This window comes from Ictalurus furcatus, chromosome 3, assembly GCF_023375685.1.
Source record: "Ictalurus furcatus strain D&B chromosome 3, Billie_1.0, whole genome shotgun sequence".
Lineage (NCBI taxonomy): Eukaryota > Metazoa > Chordata > Actinopteri > Siluriformes > Ictaluridae > Ictalurus > Ictalurus furcatus.
Window position 1 is genome coordinate 35766759 of NC_071257.1, and position 16551 is coordinate 35783309.

General features: G+C 41.0%; 1 protein-coding gene across 1 annotated transcript in view; it reads right to left on the reverse strand.

The window, feature by feature from the left end:
- stox2a (storkhead box 2a) overlaps positions 1–16551 on the reverse strand; it is a 36892-nt gene that overhangs the window by 19084 nt on the left and 1257 nt on the right. The gene's annotated exons all lie outside the window — the stretch shown is intronic.

Sequence of the window (16551 nt, forward strand, 5' to 3'; positions counted from 1 at the left end):
ATTAAGTGTATGATTAACTGACGGAATATGATATAATATAATATAATATAATGACAGGATGTGCTGGATCAGGTGCTACTCTTTGCGCTGCTGAATAATGAGCGTGGAAGCCATGCTGTTAATGAAACCGGTGATTAATGTGATCATTACAAATACGGCTATACATGCAGTAACATATTAGCGATATTCTAGACTCATAAATAAACACATTTATTTCAGCGCTCGCTATCTTCTCTTTCGTAGATCGTCAAATAGGCTAAGTCTTTTTATTTTTCTTTTAAAAATAGTCTCTTCATCGAATCGCATTCGACCGCAAAGAAAAAAAAATGCTATTTCCTGCTCCGGTCCATATTTCCTCTCGCTGATTTATCGTGTTTAAACCCCATCTCAGATGCTTCTCAAGACAAATCCGGTATATATGTATGTAGACCCATAGAAGGATATAAATTCATAACCACACCCAACTGATTTAGCGAAACATCTAACCTCTTCAACTCTAAAAAGCTCGTATAATGTGATGAACAGAAATATTTTGCACTGCATTCCATTTTATTCCAATTACTAACTCAAAACACATTCCAGGTTAGAGGTTAACATTCCACTACCTGCCATCGGAAACAGAAAATAAGACTAACATCAGACAGCACAGATATTTAAAAGGGATGCGAATGTGTTCAAATTCATACAATTATATTAAAACCATTTCTAAAAGAAGCAAACTCCAGAGGGAGGTGAAACTTGTGGGGAAAAAAACTTTAATGACAATATAAAACCACTAACAAACACGAATCAGGACCGCTAACACGTTCATCACATGTTTATATTGTTGCTAGGCAACCAGGAAATCTGGACACTCGGCATAAGCAAAACGTTAGCGGCTAGCTATGTCGTTTATGTAGACAACGTAAAGGCAAAGTGACATCAGAAATGAGACAGAACCATCAGAAATAACAACATTTCCCTCGCGTTTTCATCATTTTTTTTTAATCAAATGCTTCCTACAACTCCAATTAAGACCAAAATGAAAGTAAAGACAAACGATTCTTCGTCAGCTCCCATTTGACGGAAATAAAGGGATGAGCCGTAGTTTCATCTTATCCTGTCGTACACCACGACCTCTCCTTAAATGTGCACAGAGACAATGAGAAGGATCAGAAATCGTCTGTGTTCCTTTCGCGCGTACGTAGCTAGTACGGTTAGCTTGCTTTGCTAATCTAACGAGCCCGAGCACGTAGCAGATCAAGCAGATGATGTTCACGCTGATTGATGCGTTATTCCGTTTGGGTTAAACTAGTTCGCTGTAAAAGATGTACCGTATATGGCTACGATCGTTTGTATCGTTTCTACCACTGTGTCAGAACTAAAAAATGCTGTACAGCCCACGCCCACGCCCACCGACAGTACCGCGTGCTACACCGTCCACAAGAGACAAACTACAAGCGTAATTAGCGACTTGCTAGCGTGAATGTAGGTTTCATCATCATCCGGCTCTTCTTCCTGTCCTACATTTGTTCACGTTTCTTAGTGCGAACGCGATACACTCTTACGGTACACACGTAAACGACGCGATCTAAGACACAGCCTGTGACTACAACGACACACACTGGTACACTGATACTCTAAACCGGCAACGTTAAAGCTTAAACCTGAGCTAGCATAAATTCTACGCTAATCAAGTCATTCGTGTAAAGATGTTCGTTTTGTTTCCCGCAACACTGACCTCAGTGCAGACGAGTGTGTGTGTGCCGGCAGCACTGCAGGATGCAGGATGACATCATCCACACGAAGCTGCTGAGAACGCGTGTGTAAGTGTGTGTGTGTGTGTGTGTGTGTGTGTGTGTGAGAGAGAGAGTTTAGTGTTGGTTCTTTAATGCACACACTGAGAGTGTGAGGCGACGGTGTAGATAGTGGTGTTCTTATGCTCGAGTTTGTGTGACTGCAGGTTGTAGCAGACACACACACACACTCAGACACACACACACACACACACACTCAGACGCACACTCAGACACACACACTCAGACGCACACTCCGTCGCGCAGCCGCATTGGTTTTATTGCTTTTACTTTAGTACGAAGGCGGGGGAGCGCGAGAGAGAGACTTGGGGTGAGAGAGAAAGAAAGAAGGATGGAGAGAGAAGGCTGGAGAGAGGGAGAGAAGGACAGAGAGCGAGAAAGCAAGAGAGAGAGAAAGGAGGGAGAGACGTTTGACATGAGAGAGAGAGAAGATAAATAGAGACATAAAAAGAGCGATAAAAAGGGAGAAAGGGATGTGAGAGGAATAGTAGAGAGAGAGAATGAAGAATAGAAAGATAAAAAGAAACCGAAATAGAAAGATAAAAAGGCCCAATGATAGCTGAAAAGAGAGCGAGAGAAAGGGAGAGAGGTAGAGAAAGGGGCAGCGAGAGACAGATAGAAAGAGACAAGAGACAGAAAGAAAGAGACAGAGAGAGACAGACAGATATAGAGAGACAGACAGAGAGAGAGAAAGAGAGAGACAGAGATAAAGATGAAGAGAGAGAGAGAGAGAAGGAGAGAGAGAAGGAGAGAGAGAGAGAAGGAGAGGGAGAGAGAGAGAGAGAGAAGGAGAGAGGAGATAAAGAGAGAGAGGAGAGGGAGAGAGAGAGAAGGAGAGAGGAGATAAAGAGAGAGAGAAGGAGAGGGAGAGAGAGAGAGAGAAGGAGAGAGGAGATAAAGAGAGAGAGAAGGAGAGGGAGAGAGAGAGAAGGAGAGAGGAGATAAAGAGAGAGAGGAGAGAGAGAAGAGAGAGAGAGAAGGAGAGAGAGAGAAGGAGAGGGAGAGAGAGAGAAGGAGAGAGGAGAGAGAGAGGAGAGAGAGAAGAGAGAGAGAGAAGGAGAGAGAGAGAAGGAGAGGGAGAGAGAGAGAAGGAGAGAGGAGATAAAGAGAGAGAGGAGAGAGAGAAGAGAGAGAGAGAGAGAGAGAAGGAGAGAGGAGATAAAGAGAGAGAGGAGAGAGAGAGGAGAGAGAGAAGAGAGAGAGAGAGAGAGAGAGAGAGAGAGAGAAGCCCCTCCCCTTTGACTGAAGTGAATTACCCAGAATGCTCCACCTCACACAAAGACAGGAGGGGTGTGACCAATCAGAGCTGAGCTCACAGTGCAGCCTTTTTTTTTTAACACTGTCCTTCAGTGCAACTACACACACACACACACACACACACAATCTTTATCCCCTCCTCTCAATCTCACGAGCTAGTGGGCGGCCTGCTGAATTGGTAGTCATGGCAACGCATCCCAGTTGCTCCCTCTTGTTCCTCGGCAGCGTGCTACTACACACACACACACACACACACACACATACACACACACATCTCAATTTCCCTAATTCACACACACTCACACACACACCCATTTCTCAACAAGCATTAGCAGACAGTGCGATGGCTGCAAGCTGAAAATCTCTCTCTCTCTCTCTCTCTCTCTCTCACACACACACACACACACACACACACACACACACACACCTCTGCAGTGCTTCCTACAGAAAAATCTTCACGCTCTCATAATATCAACACTGCTTCACGTGCCTCAGGTTTCTCACTTGCAAAGTCGTCATTGTGAACTCTTTGTGCTCATCATCAGCTGTCTCAGTATCTTCCTCTCATTCTCCTGCGCAGAATTCAAGTAAAGCCGCGTTTACGCTGCCACGTCATCGTGAGCGCGTTGTGCGGCTGTGAGCTGCGACTCACACTGCCATGAATTAGTGACGAGCAAAAAACAGCCGGGGAAGAAGCTGCGTCAGAAATTTGCCATTAAAACGTCAGAGCGTGACGATCAGGCTCGTCTAAAATCCACCAATCGGTGGACGGCGCTGCTCGGCTCGCTGCACAGCTACACGTACGATAGCGGCGATGCAGAACCGTACGCACGGACTGAAGCTAATCTCATCACGGCAAGCTGACTTAGTGTTTACGCAATCTGGATTACGAATCACGCTGACTGATCGCAGGTCTGTCGTTAGAGGACCTTCATCGCACTGATATGGACACACACACACACACACACACACACACACACACACCATCATACAGTCTGTTCAGTGCAGGTCAGAACGCTGGGGTCTCGTACAATCATTTTGAAAGGTCGCTGAAGTAACAGTTCGAGACGTAAAGCTGATCAAGTCTACAGAAAGACCAAGAATTAACGAGGCATCTGCTCACAAAAGTATTGGCGCTGGTGGAAATCCCACTGTTACCAGCTTTAAGTTGATTATTTTCCTATAACAGCATGACCACGCGTGTTTATTCCCTTTATACCGAAGCAATTCACCAAAGATTAGAGTTGTAGAACAGTTATAGAACATGTCATACCGTTTCTGTGTATTCTTCACGTTTAACGTCTGCGAAACAAGTCAGTTCCTGGTCTCACTTACGTTATAGCATCTATAAAGCCGTCACAAGCCTCTCACTATTCTCGCTCTCTTTTAGTTAATCAGGCCAAAAAAACCCCCCACAAAAACACAGCTTGTTACGCATGTTACCATAGAAACCCCAAAGAAGCCTAAACTCCTCCGTCCTGACGCTGTGGAAAAACTTAAAGTTACAGCTTTACCTCTGACTGTTACAGAGCTCTGACACCGGAGACTCCTTCCGTAAACTTACAAAAACGTTACCATTTCAGCGATTACGTACGTTTTTAACAGGTGAGCCAGCTGTTACTATCCAAACGAGAACGTGTTAGAACAAGCCGATGTTAGCAAATAAAGCTAACTCAGCTAGCCAGGCTATCCTCACAGCGTGAATGTGACGTGTGAATGAATCATCACTTTGGCTCTTTTTAAATAAAACGTAAACCGGGTGTGAACGGCATATTTGGAAATAATAATAGATCATATAAATCTACCATTTATTGAAGGAGTCTCTTCGGAAAGCCATAATTCAGTTCATGTTCATATATTACGCCTCGGTTAGCGGCTAACGCTGCTCACGCGTTTGAGATGACATCATCTCAGGAGCAAAGGAGCGAATCAGAGAAGGAGAAAGGGATAGACAGAGACATGCAGGAAGACAATAAGCAGGCTTCTGAATTAACCAGTTAAGATAGCAATGTTAGCAACATTGCTAAATGTTACACGGTTTATATAGCAAACACTGTAATGTGTCATGTAGAAAGGAGAAACGTGCTGATAAACAGCACTCATATATAGTGAATAAATACACTCAAAATACTCAAAATATCATCACTCCCGCTGTGAAAGGGATAGTTTCGTAAACTTTTATTAACTACTTTACAGTTCCAACTGACATCACCAAAACTGCCCGCATCAGCTGCAGTCCAGTGCCATCTCCACGGCTTCCGCGTGTCCCTAGGCGGTCCATATGGGGTCATCCTCGGCATCCGTGGCGACGAGAACTCCAGAAGTAGGGCACGAGTATACCGAAATGATCAGAGGACCGGGCCGACACACACTCGACAACATCGACGGATCGAACAAACACATATTCCTGAGCTATTCCTTTCCCAAAAAAAAAAAATTCTCTTTTTTCTTTCTCCATCTGTCTGGTTCTCTCTCAGTCTTTCATCAGACCTACTGCAGCTCGAGTTCATCTCTGGTTCACGGCGTCGGCGAAGCTGCTCACACAGAGCCGAGTGTGTGACGGGTGTTTAAACCTCCTCGCGCTGTCCTACTTACATCCAGCCTGATGGAGTCAAACTCAAGTCAAATTTGCACATGAGAGACTCGACGCACGGGGTCACACAGAAGTCACATTTACACACCCGGTCCTTAAAATACAGATCAGATCAGATACTCCGTCACATGGAAGTCTACAAATACACAAGTGATACACAACTTAACCTCCATCCATTTTGTGTACCACTTATCCTACACAGGATCACGGGGAACCTGGAGCCTGTCCCCAGGTTATCGGGGCACGAGGTGAGGGACACTAATCCAATCCATCGCAGGGCACAATCACACACACTAAGGAAAATTTGGAAATGCCAATCAGACTACAGTGCATATCTTTGGACTGGGGGAGGAAACCGGAGTACCCAGAGGAAACCCTCAAAGCGCAGGGAGAACATGCAAACTCCGCACACACAGGGCATTCGAACCCTGTAACCCCGGAGATGCTAATCACTAAGCCATCGTGCACCACACACATTAACATACAGTATGAGTCAAATGGCAGTCCAATGTACATGTAAGAAATTTTACCTGAAAATGACTTAACAAACAAGTCACATGGGAGTCACGTTTATACCCAACAGGCCGTGTTCACACCAGGCCGTGTTCAATATATTAATATTCAATTTAATTCCATTCTATTCGATTGTCTTTATTCAGCGCGTTTAACAAAGGCCGTCGTCATGAGTTGTGTTTTTTATTTGAAAATGATAAATGTTGTGATCAAGTGCTCCGATCATACCTGGACAGCCGAGACGCGGAGCTGTTTACACCTGGCATTATGAACACGCATCTCCAGTGGCCACTTGCGTTCAGATTTCATACATCACTTCCTCTGCAGGAAGGCTGTCACACACATTTATTACGACAGCCTTCAGCCTTCCACTGCAGGAACCTACATGTACGGGCTGTTTTAAACACTTCGCTCAACAGGTCTGCTAACAAACCTGTCCATTAGCACGCGTGGTAGCGTTGCAGCTCACTGTACAAGGAGTCAGGAATGTTCTGTAGCTTGGTAACGTTCCTTCTTTAATTAACGTGAGCAAGTCGGTATATTAAATGATCAGTTGCTCAAACATAAACATTTCATTTCGCGTTTTTGGGTTTAGCGTCATCCTGTAGCAGCGCTAACGGTGCGTTCGAGTGCGTTGTGCGCACATGAACGCCACCACAAAGTCGTGATTACGAGTGGGGAAACTCGTGTTGGGGGCGTGTGTCAGTAAGAAAACAAACCGTCTGTAGTTGACGGTAAATATGTTGACGTTTCAGTCTTATCCGTTACGGGATAGTAAGCATACGTAACAATCTCTCCATCTCTTTACCTCCCTCTCCCTCTCTCCTTCTGTCGAGCTACACATGATTTTATGGAGATGCCAGTGATCCTGACCCTTTCTGCTCTCCGGACCTGCCTGATCCATCCGGATGCCCTACCTCTGGATGGAGCTCTCATCAACTGGAGGCTACATTCTGCCACTGAGAACAACCCTGAGCAGCGCAGCCTGGAGATCGCTGTGGACGGTGCTGCTTGAAGTACCATGGAAACGGTTTTGGACGTCAATTCCACATGGACGTTCTCGCTGTGGTTGCTGGGACTACGGTTGCTGCGATGGCCTTGGGACTGCAATTACCACATGCAGTTTTACACTCGGGTCTCCTTTAGTGAACAGTGGACTAGTTCAACAAACAGACTTCATATAAAACCATAATGAACTTTCTTTTACTCTCACACTATCCGGTGTTACCCAGATAAGGACGGGTTCCCTTCTGAGTCTGGTTCCTCTCAAGGTTTCTTCCTCGTATCATCTCAGGGAGTTTTTCCTCACCACCGTCACCACCGTCTCGCTCAATAGAGATAAATTCACACGCTTAAAATCTCCATCCTGTGTTTATATGTTTCTGTAAAGCTTCTTTGAGACACAATGTCCGCTGTTAAAAGCGCTACACAAATCAAACTGAACTGAACTGAATGTTTACTCGCCTCAGAAGCTGATTTCAGTTATTAAATGTTTGGTAAATGCAGCAAGTTATTCAAATACACACAAACTGCTTAACATCATTTACAGTCAAAACAAGCTAAATTCCTGCGCAAAACACGATAGCGTTGTACAATTACGATATAATATGTCACGATAAAGTTTACACTGGCTTCATAAATTGATTAAAAACATTTTTAAAAAAGTTAAACACACGCATTCTGATGCACATTCTTTGTTCATCATTTTCTAGAAATAGAGTTAAAAAAACTTGCTGTATTTTTATTTTGTAATTAATCAAGAGAAGGTACACCGCCATCTTGCTCCGAAAAAAGTGACCTGAACGCACCTGACGTCATAATTACGACTTCCCAACTCGTAAATACGAGCTACCCAAATTTCTCACACTGACAGAACTTCGTGTAAAGCGTAAAGCCGCTTTACCCAAAGAAACAAACTTAATACGACAAACATTTACAACATTTGGGGAACTCTACGTACGGTATTTCTGTTTCTACAGTAAAGAAGACTGGTGTATATTAGAAAGCCAGCACATGCGTTATTAAAAGTGACATTTTATTCCACTTCATGTCTACACAAGATCAAGTTGGGGCAGCTGGAAGCTTTTTTTTTTTAATTCTGCCGAGGTCAGCACGAGCTGAAATCAATGGTGTATTTGATTATTGACTGCTGAATCCTGTCTGAATCACCCACACTGTTATTAATGTCTGCATCAAAGAGAGAAAACCCCTTCATTCAAACCCTGAGTGACAAAAAAAAGACTGCAAAAAAGAATTATTATTATTATCAAAAGATTATTACACCGCAGCGGTGTTGAAGTCTGGATTCTGATCGCTCAGCTGCCAATCACAGGTGGGTATTAATACAGTACGTTATCGTTTCTATAGCAACAGCTCATTAACTGGGACGTGAACAGCGGACGCTCCACTGATAATACGCAGACTAAAAAACACGTGGAATCGTCGGTATGGTGAAGGTTGCTGTAAGGAAACGTCTCCAGTGTCAGTGTTTTCTGACATCTTCAAGACAGAAGAGTTTACTTTTTGTGGTTTGTAACCACCAGCAAATTTAAGAGGGAATAAAACACTTCCCTACGTGACGTTACAGGAAAAGAATTAACTTCAGGGTGATAACAGTAACTCCGCTTCATCACACCACCGGCTGGAAGCGTCTATACTGCATTTCTGCATCTTAAATCTCTAAGTGGATTTCTAACAATAACTCGTAAAACATGGCCACTATCAGCCAATCAGCATTCGCTGTCTGTCTGACAGTCTGTCTGTCTCCCTGTCTGTCTACATCACAACCAAGTACTGACCAATCACTTGCTGAGTTCTGCAACCGATACCAGTCTCCAGCCGTTTGCGTTATTACACCAGTGAAGTGTTAAAACTTGCTTTTTTATTTCAAATCACTGCATTAACAACATTTACATATATTTCTGTCATAATTGGGCATCACACACACACACACACACACACACAGTAATGAGGACAGAGTGCCTCCAGATAGTGCAATTAATAAAACATATCTGCCGCACAGTCACTGGTTTTGAAGATGTTTCGGTAAAAAAAAAACCCTCCTGCAGCAGAAAGACACGGAACCCTGACACGCACACACACAGAGGCAAAACTGAAAGGTACAAACGGAAGAGAAAGCCCGAGATGCTGCTATTCTCAGTTGTGTCCCTGCCAGGCAGATGCAGTAGCAGTGTGTTCCATATTTAGCAAGAGTGTGGTACCGGACAGCCTCTGGAGCCTGAACACACACTCGGGCCTCGCTACACACACCCACACACAACGCATGTTACACATATACACACATGAAGATGCACGAACAGCTTCATACGTGGTATTTTAGACTATTTAATTCAACAACGATAAAGAAAACAAGCACAGTGTACATGAAAACAAAAAATAAAAGTAGGAGATATCAAATCTTACAGGTGGTCTTTACTTAGGGAAAGATGGAAATGCTCTAAAAACAAATCTGTTGTTAATAACAAAATAAAACAACAACAAAAAAAATCAGATTTATCCTGCATTCACTGTGTTTATGAGAAAATTACACATAAATGGCCCACAGTGACGTTTCTCAATATGGCAGAATCCATGGAAATTCTGTTAGCGGTTGATGCTAAGTGTATTTTCAGTGTAATTATAGCTCTTGGGAGCCTTTTCTAAATAATGTAATAGCAGATCTGAGGTAAAAGTTGTTATTCTTTATAGTTCTGTGTCATTTAAACTCTCACTATACCTTTACTTTGCCTGTATCAAAGACCTTTTGGCTCTATGCTAGGTAGCTAAATCCTGAGGCTCAGCCATTAGCTAGCTTAGCTCTGTGTCCTTGTTTCCAGTTGCCTAGCAACAGTGCTCTCCTGTCATTTGAGTAAAAGTGACAGAAGTGTTGAGATTTGAAAATTAATTTGATAATCACTAAACAGGAAGTGGTAGCTCGGTGGTTAGGACTCTGGACTTCTGATCGGAAGGTCGTGAATTCAAATACCAGCACCGTCAAGCTTCCACGACTGCGCCCTTGAGCAAGGCCCTTAACCCTCAATTGCTCAGTTGTATAAAAAATAATTGTTTGATAATTGTAAGTCGCACTGGATAAGGGTGTCTGCCAAATGCTGTAAATGTAAATGTAAAAATAACGAGGCGATCTGGAGCAAAGCTAAGTACTGAATGCTACAGATGGGTTTGCTATATGTGAAGGCTAGCATATTAGCAGTCTGACTCCAGCTAAGCTTTAGTGACAGACTGACTGCACCTCAGAAACTCTTTCTTTATACATTTAACAAACATGAAAACTAAAGCGTTATACAAGAGTAAACGATGAGTAGAAGAAATTTGGTCTGTTTTAGTCTTTTTAAAGCTCAAGGTCTATTGAGGACTGTAAGATTATCACATAAGTACTGTTGAAATAATTATGACATTACTGATAACGTAGGCAAAAATAAAGGCGATCGGTATTTCTTTCAGTATTTTTCTGGGACATTTTCAAAGTGATGTCAAATGTTGAGTCAGTTTAATAACTCAATCTGAAGAGGGCAGAAATTCACATATAGGGTCTTAGTCAAGCAAATCAGAGGCAAAAGAAAAACAATTATGGCTGAGAGCACATGCAAATCTGACTTAGCTTCCAGTTCTTTTCCATGAGAGTGCGTTATTCAAAATGGAAGTGATTTATTAAAATGAGATAATGTTAGCCTTAACAAGACTGCACCACAGTAAATTAAGCTAACGCTAGTCATTAGAAAATTCTAAGCCAGTATAGCTTCACTCCAGTACAGTACGGAACACTCCAGTATTCCGTACACTTCACCATTACACACACTCCAGTATTCCCTACACTTCAGTATTCCATACACTATAGTATTCCGTACACTTCACCATTACACACACTCCAGTATTCCCTACACTTCACCATTACACACACTCCAGTATTCCGTACACTTCACCATTACACACACTCCAGTATTCCCTACACTTCACCATTACACACACTCCAGTATTCCGTACACTTCACCATTACACACACTCCAGTATTCCGTACACTTCACCATTACACACACTCCAGTATTCCGTACACTTCACCATTACACACACTCCAGTATTCCCTACACTTCACCATTACACACACTCCAGTATTCCGTACACTTCACCATTACACACACTCCAGTATTCCCTACACTTCACCATTACACACACTCCAGTATTCCCTACACTTCACCATTACACACACTCCAGTATTCCCTACACTTCACCATTACATACACTCCAGTATTCCCTACACTTCACCATTACATACACTCCAGTATTCTGTACACTTCACCATTACACACACTCCAGTATTCTGTACACTTCACCATTACACACACTCCAGTATTCCATACACTACAGTATTTTGTACACTTCAGTATCCCCTACACTACAGTATTACCTACATTAAAGTATTACAGAAGTCTCTAGAAAAAATTGTATTTGGTATTCCATAGACTATAGTATTCCATACACTTCATCATTCCACACACTTCACTACTGTGTACAGTTCAGTATTCTGTACACTTCATTATTCCATATGATTCAGGATTCCATACGCTTCAGTATTCCATATGCTTCAGTATTCCATATGCTTCAATATTCCATACGCTTCAGTATTCCATACACTTCAGGATTCCATACGCTTCAGTATTCCATATGCTTCAATATTCCATACGCTTCAGTATTCCATACACTTCAGGATTCCATACGCTTCAGGATTCCCTACACTTCATCGCTCCATATACTTTATCGTTCCACATACTTTAGCATTCTGTATACTTCAGTATTCCTGACACTTCAGTATTCCCAATGCTTCATTACTGCTTAGACTTCAGTATTCCGTGCACTACATTATTATGTACACGTCAGTATTCCGCATACTTCAGTCCTTCCCTACACTTCAGTATTGTGTACACGTCATCATTCCTTACACTTCAGTACTCCCTAACCCACCTTATTATCTACACTACAGCATTACACTTTTCAGTATTCTGTACACTTCAGTATTCCATACGTGTCAGTACTTCCGCTCACTCCTGTATTCGCTACACCACATCATTCCGTACACTTCCGTATTCCATCTGCTACGATATTATGTCCGCTTCAGTATTCCATAGTCTTCCATATTCCATACACTACAATATTAGACCTGCTTCAGTATTACAAACACTTCAGTTGTCTGTATACTACAGTATTCCATACACAACAATATGAAGTGCACTTCAGTATTCTGCGTACTTCGGTACTCGGTAAACAATAGTACACTGTAGACTTCAGTATTCTGTACATTTTAGTATTCTGTAAACTTAAGTGTTACATACACTATAGTATTCCATACGAAACCCCCAGCAAGCTCTGAGCAAAAAACAACAACGTACATTTACCACAGAACAATGGATGAGACCGATTTTCTTCAGCCAAACAATAGTAAGAAACCCGTAAGACAAAAGTTCAGGACACGAGACGTGAAAGTACCTGTATTTCACATCCCGCGTCCTTTCCCCTTCAGTCAGTCGGGTAAATTTGATTAGTTTTTAATCTGACTGCTGTTTTAGCTGAAAAAAGAGAAAAGCGTAGTTTTTAGATGTCTCCGCTGTTGCAACAGGTCAAAAACCATAAATGTGACAGCTAAACCGTAGCTAACTGGAGGTGGAGATTGCAGTTACACACATGGCATCTCTCTCTCCATCCCTCCCTCCTTCCTCACTATCCCTTGTACTCTCCGTCCCTCCCTCACTCACTCATTCGCTCTTTTACGCGTGTTACTACAGAGGCTCGGCTATTAATGCACCACCGTGGCCTCCTTTTTCTCCCACGCCTAAATCACAGGCTCTACTGCAGCTGGGACAGTCTGTGTGTGTGTGTGTGTGTGTGTGTGTGTGTGTGTGTGTGTGTGTTAGATGGACACACAGCAAGAGCCTATGGTTATATTTATGTCTGAAATTTCACACACAATGAAATAGTTACACCTCATGATATTTTTTTGATTCACAAAAAGTAAAAAAAAAATTAATTAAATAAAAAAAGTCTAACAATAACAATATAATAATACTACTGAGCCCGTAGATCATATAACTTATCATAAAGTATCATATAACTGATTCTCAGCACACACTCGTTAACTGATTAGGATGTCGAACAATAATGCGTCCACAATACCAGTGATTTGATCCTACATTAAATGTCTGCTGTATAAACACACACACACACACACACACACACACACACACACACACACACACACACGCACACACGTTTCTTTGAATATCAGAAGGCAAACTGACTCAGCGATCAAACGCTTATGGGAAAAATAAATAATAATGGCATGATGAAGGGTAAGAGAGTGAGGAGAGGTACAAGGCCGCTGTACAGGTGAGGAGTGTGTACACACAGCTGGCATTCATGTTACACAAAGGAGACCCAGAAAACACATACGCACGCACACGCACACGCATACACACAACAAAGGCTGATCTAAGCATGCTACTAAGCCAAGAATAACAAAAAAGAAGCTATGATTAGAAAAATTATGATCTTATTATGATCTTATTATGATCTTTATTATGATCTTATTATGATCTTTATAATGATCTTTATTATGATCTTTATTATGATCTTTTAAAGCTAACTAGTTACAAACTGAATCAGTGTGAAAATTGGATTTGGTGTTTTTGATTTTCCTACTAGCAAGATACCTGGACTAGGTACGTACACCCACCAGATGCACCAACGATCTCTGCTACTTCCTTCCAAGCTTTATTTCTCGCCGCATTGTCTCTATACACATTTTAATGAGAGGTTGTGTATGACAGGATAAGATTTTTGAATTTTTCTTCCATGTTTGTGCAAACAGTAAATCGGAACTAGCTGCAGATATCTGAGGAATCATACGAGCCAGTTTTGCTTTCCTGCATAATACTTAACTTTAGGAGAATTAATAAAGTCTAGTCATTTGCTAGTGTGAATGTAGGGAAAGCCTGAAAAACAGCGTCCATAGGAACAACCACCATGTTAATAAACAGATTAATCCATGAACTAACAATTAAAAACAACAACAACAACAACAACAACAAAAAAAAACATTTACTACAACAAACAGGCTAACCACCAGCTAGCATTCCAGTGAACAGGCTAACAGAAAATTCAGCATTACAGTAAATACGCTAATCCACAAACTAGCATTAACAATAAACAGGCTAAGCCATTTTAACTAGCATTAAAATTAACGGTACCCATTAACTAGAATTATTGTAAACAGGCTAATTGAGATATTAGCATTATATGATAACAAGCCAGATAGCATTAAAGTAAACAAAGTAGCATTGTAATAAACTGGGTAACCCATAAACTAACATACTAAACACCTAAAATATTAACGAGTGGTACAGTAACAAGACTAAACAACAAACTAGCATTATGGTAAAAAAGACTATCCCACAAACTAGCATTATAGTAATTAGGCTAACCTACAACTAGCATAATATTATGCTAGGCTAACTAACAAACTAGTTTTACAGTAAATAAGCTAACCATTAACCTAGCATTATAGTACAAAGGCAACGGGACAGAACATTTCAGTCACAAAATTTCCATTTTACAATTGCGATGCAGCATGAACATGACAATAAACTGGCTAATGAACTAGCACCACAGGACAACAAAAGCTACTTATTAGCATTGTTATAAATTGATATTGTTATAAATAGGATAAGCTATGAACTAGCACTGAAGTAGCCAGGCTAAGACACCAGGCTTATCTTAGGCTAATTTTGCTAAAGGCAAACCAGCTAATTAATCAGTTATTTTTGTTGCAGTAATACAAGTTTGTGTGTTAGCTATTCTCTACAATGCTAGTTCATGTTAGTTATTTACTAAATGGTAGGTCATGAGGTAATGTTCTGATGTCGTATATTTTATGACACAAAATGTTGCATATTACTTTCCTGCTGTAGCGCACTGGGTCAAAACATTAGTGTTATGCAAGACCATCAAATTAGGACTAAGACTTACAAAATTAGGGATTAAGTGTACGTGCTTCCTACAATGCTAGTTCATTTATGTGCCTGTTTACTATAATGGCATTTCTTGAGGTGCTGTTTTTGTATTTTGTATATTTTCTGACAGAAAATGATCAAAAATTAGATCAAAACTTTTTTTGATGGCACACATACACACTGTAAAAAGATTAACCACAAAATTGCTTTATAGTTAAAGCTAGTTTAATTTTTTTAAATAGCTTGTTTTTGTGTCTTAGCAGCTAAACAACACCCTAGGTCTATTATTTAGCAATTAAACTTATATATAAATAATGCTAATTTGTTAGTTCGTCTGTTTGCAGCAGTGCTAGTCTGTAATTAGCCTGGTACTGCAATGGTCATGAGGTAATATTTTTTATACATTGTATAATGTTTAGTGACTGAAAGTTCCTGTACAACAATGAGTCAAAACGTCTGTCTAATATCCGTTTTATATTATTTGTTGGTTTCGTGTAATGCTAACGTGTTGACCTGATGTGCTACAAAAGCAAAGTGATGCTGAACAGCTGCATATTACATAGAGAAACATTACCTCATGAAGTTTCATTATTGTAAAATGGACAAACTAGCATTGTAGAGAATGCGTAACAAACAAACTAGCATTGTAGAGAATGGTTTACACACAAAGTAGCATTGCTTAATGCTAGTTCATGGCTTACCCTATTTACAGTTTTGCAATTAGCCTAGTTACTGTACAGTTCCTGAGGTAATATTTGACATTGGGTGCAAAAAAAATCTATTTCTAACATCAATTCTTTTATTTGTTAGTCTGGTATCATGCTAATATGATAAGTGATCCAATGTGCTACAAACGAAACGTGACGCAGAAGATTTTCAGGCACGAAAAACAGAACATAAAACAACAAAAATATTACCTCAGGATAAACCGAATGACAAATTATTCAACACAATACTTAAAAATAAATTTTTTTATAATCAGCGCTAAAACACACTGCTTCGAATGAAACACTGCAAAGGCCCAAACAATAAAAATGGATCCTGTTTTTTTTATTTTTTTTTTATTTGGTTGCCAGTTCAGTAAACATTACACTCATCAGTAAGACAGAGTAAACATGTTGTTACAATGTTAGAATTTTATACACAAAGCTAAACACAGAGCGTATGCCTTCTACAAAAATCCTCTCGTTCGAATTAATCTCAGCGATACGATTATTAGAAACAAATTACAAAATACGAAACGATGATACTTAAGACTCCACTGTGCTACGACAGCGACTTCGTGTCTAGCATGCTAGCAGCAAGTGCGCAGAGGGTTAGCCTGTAAGCTAACGACGTCAGCTAGGCTAACTCTCTCCACCCACCCTCTCTCCTG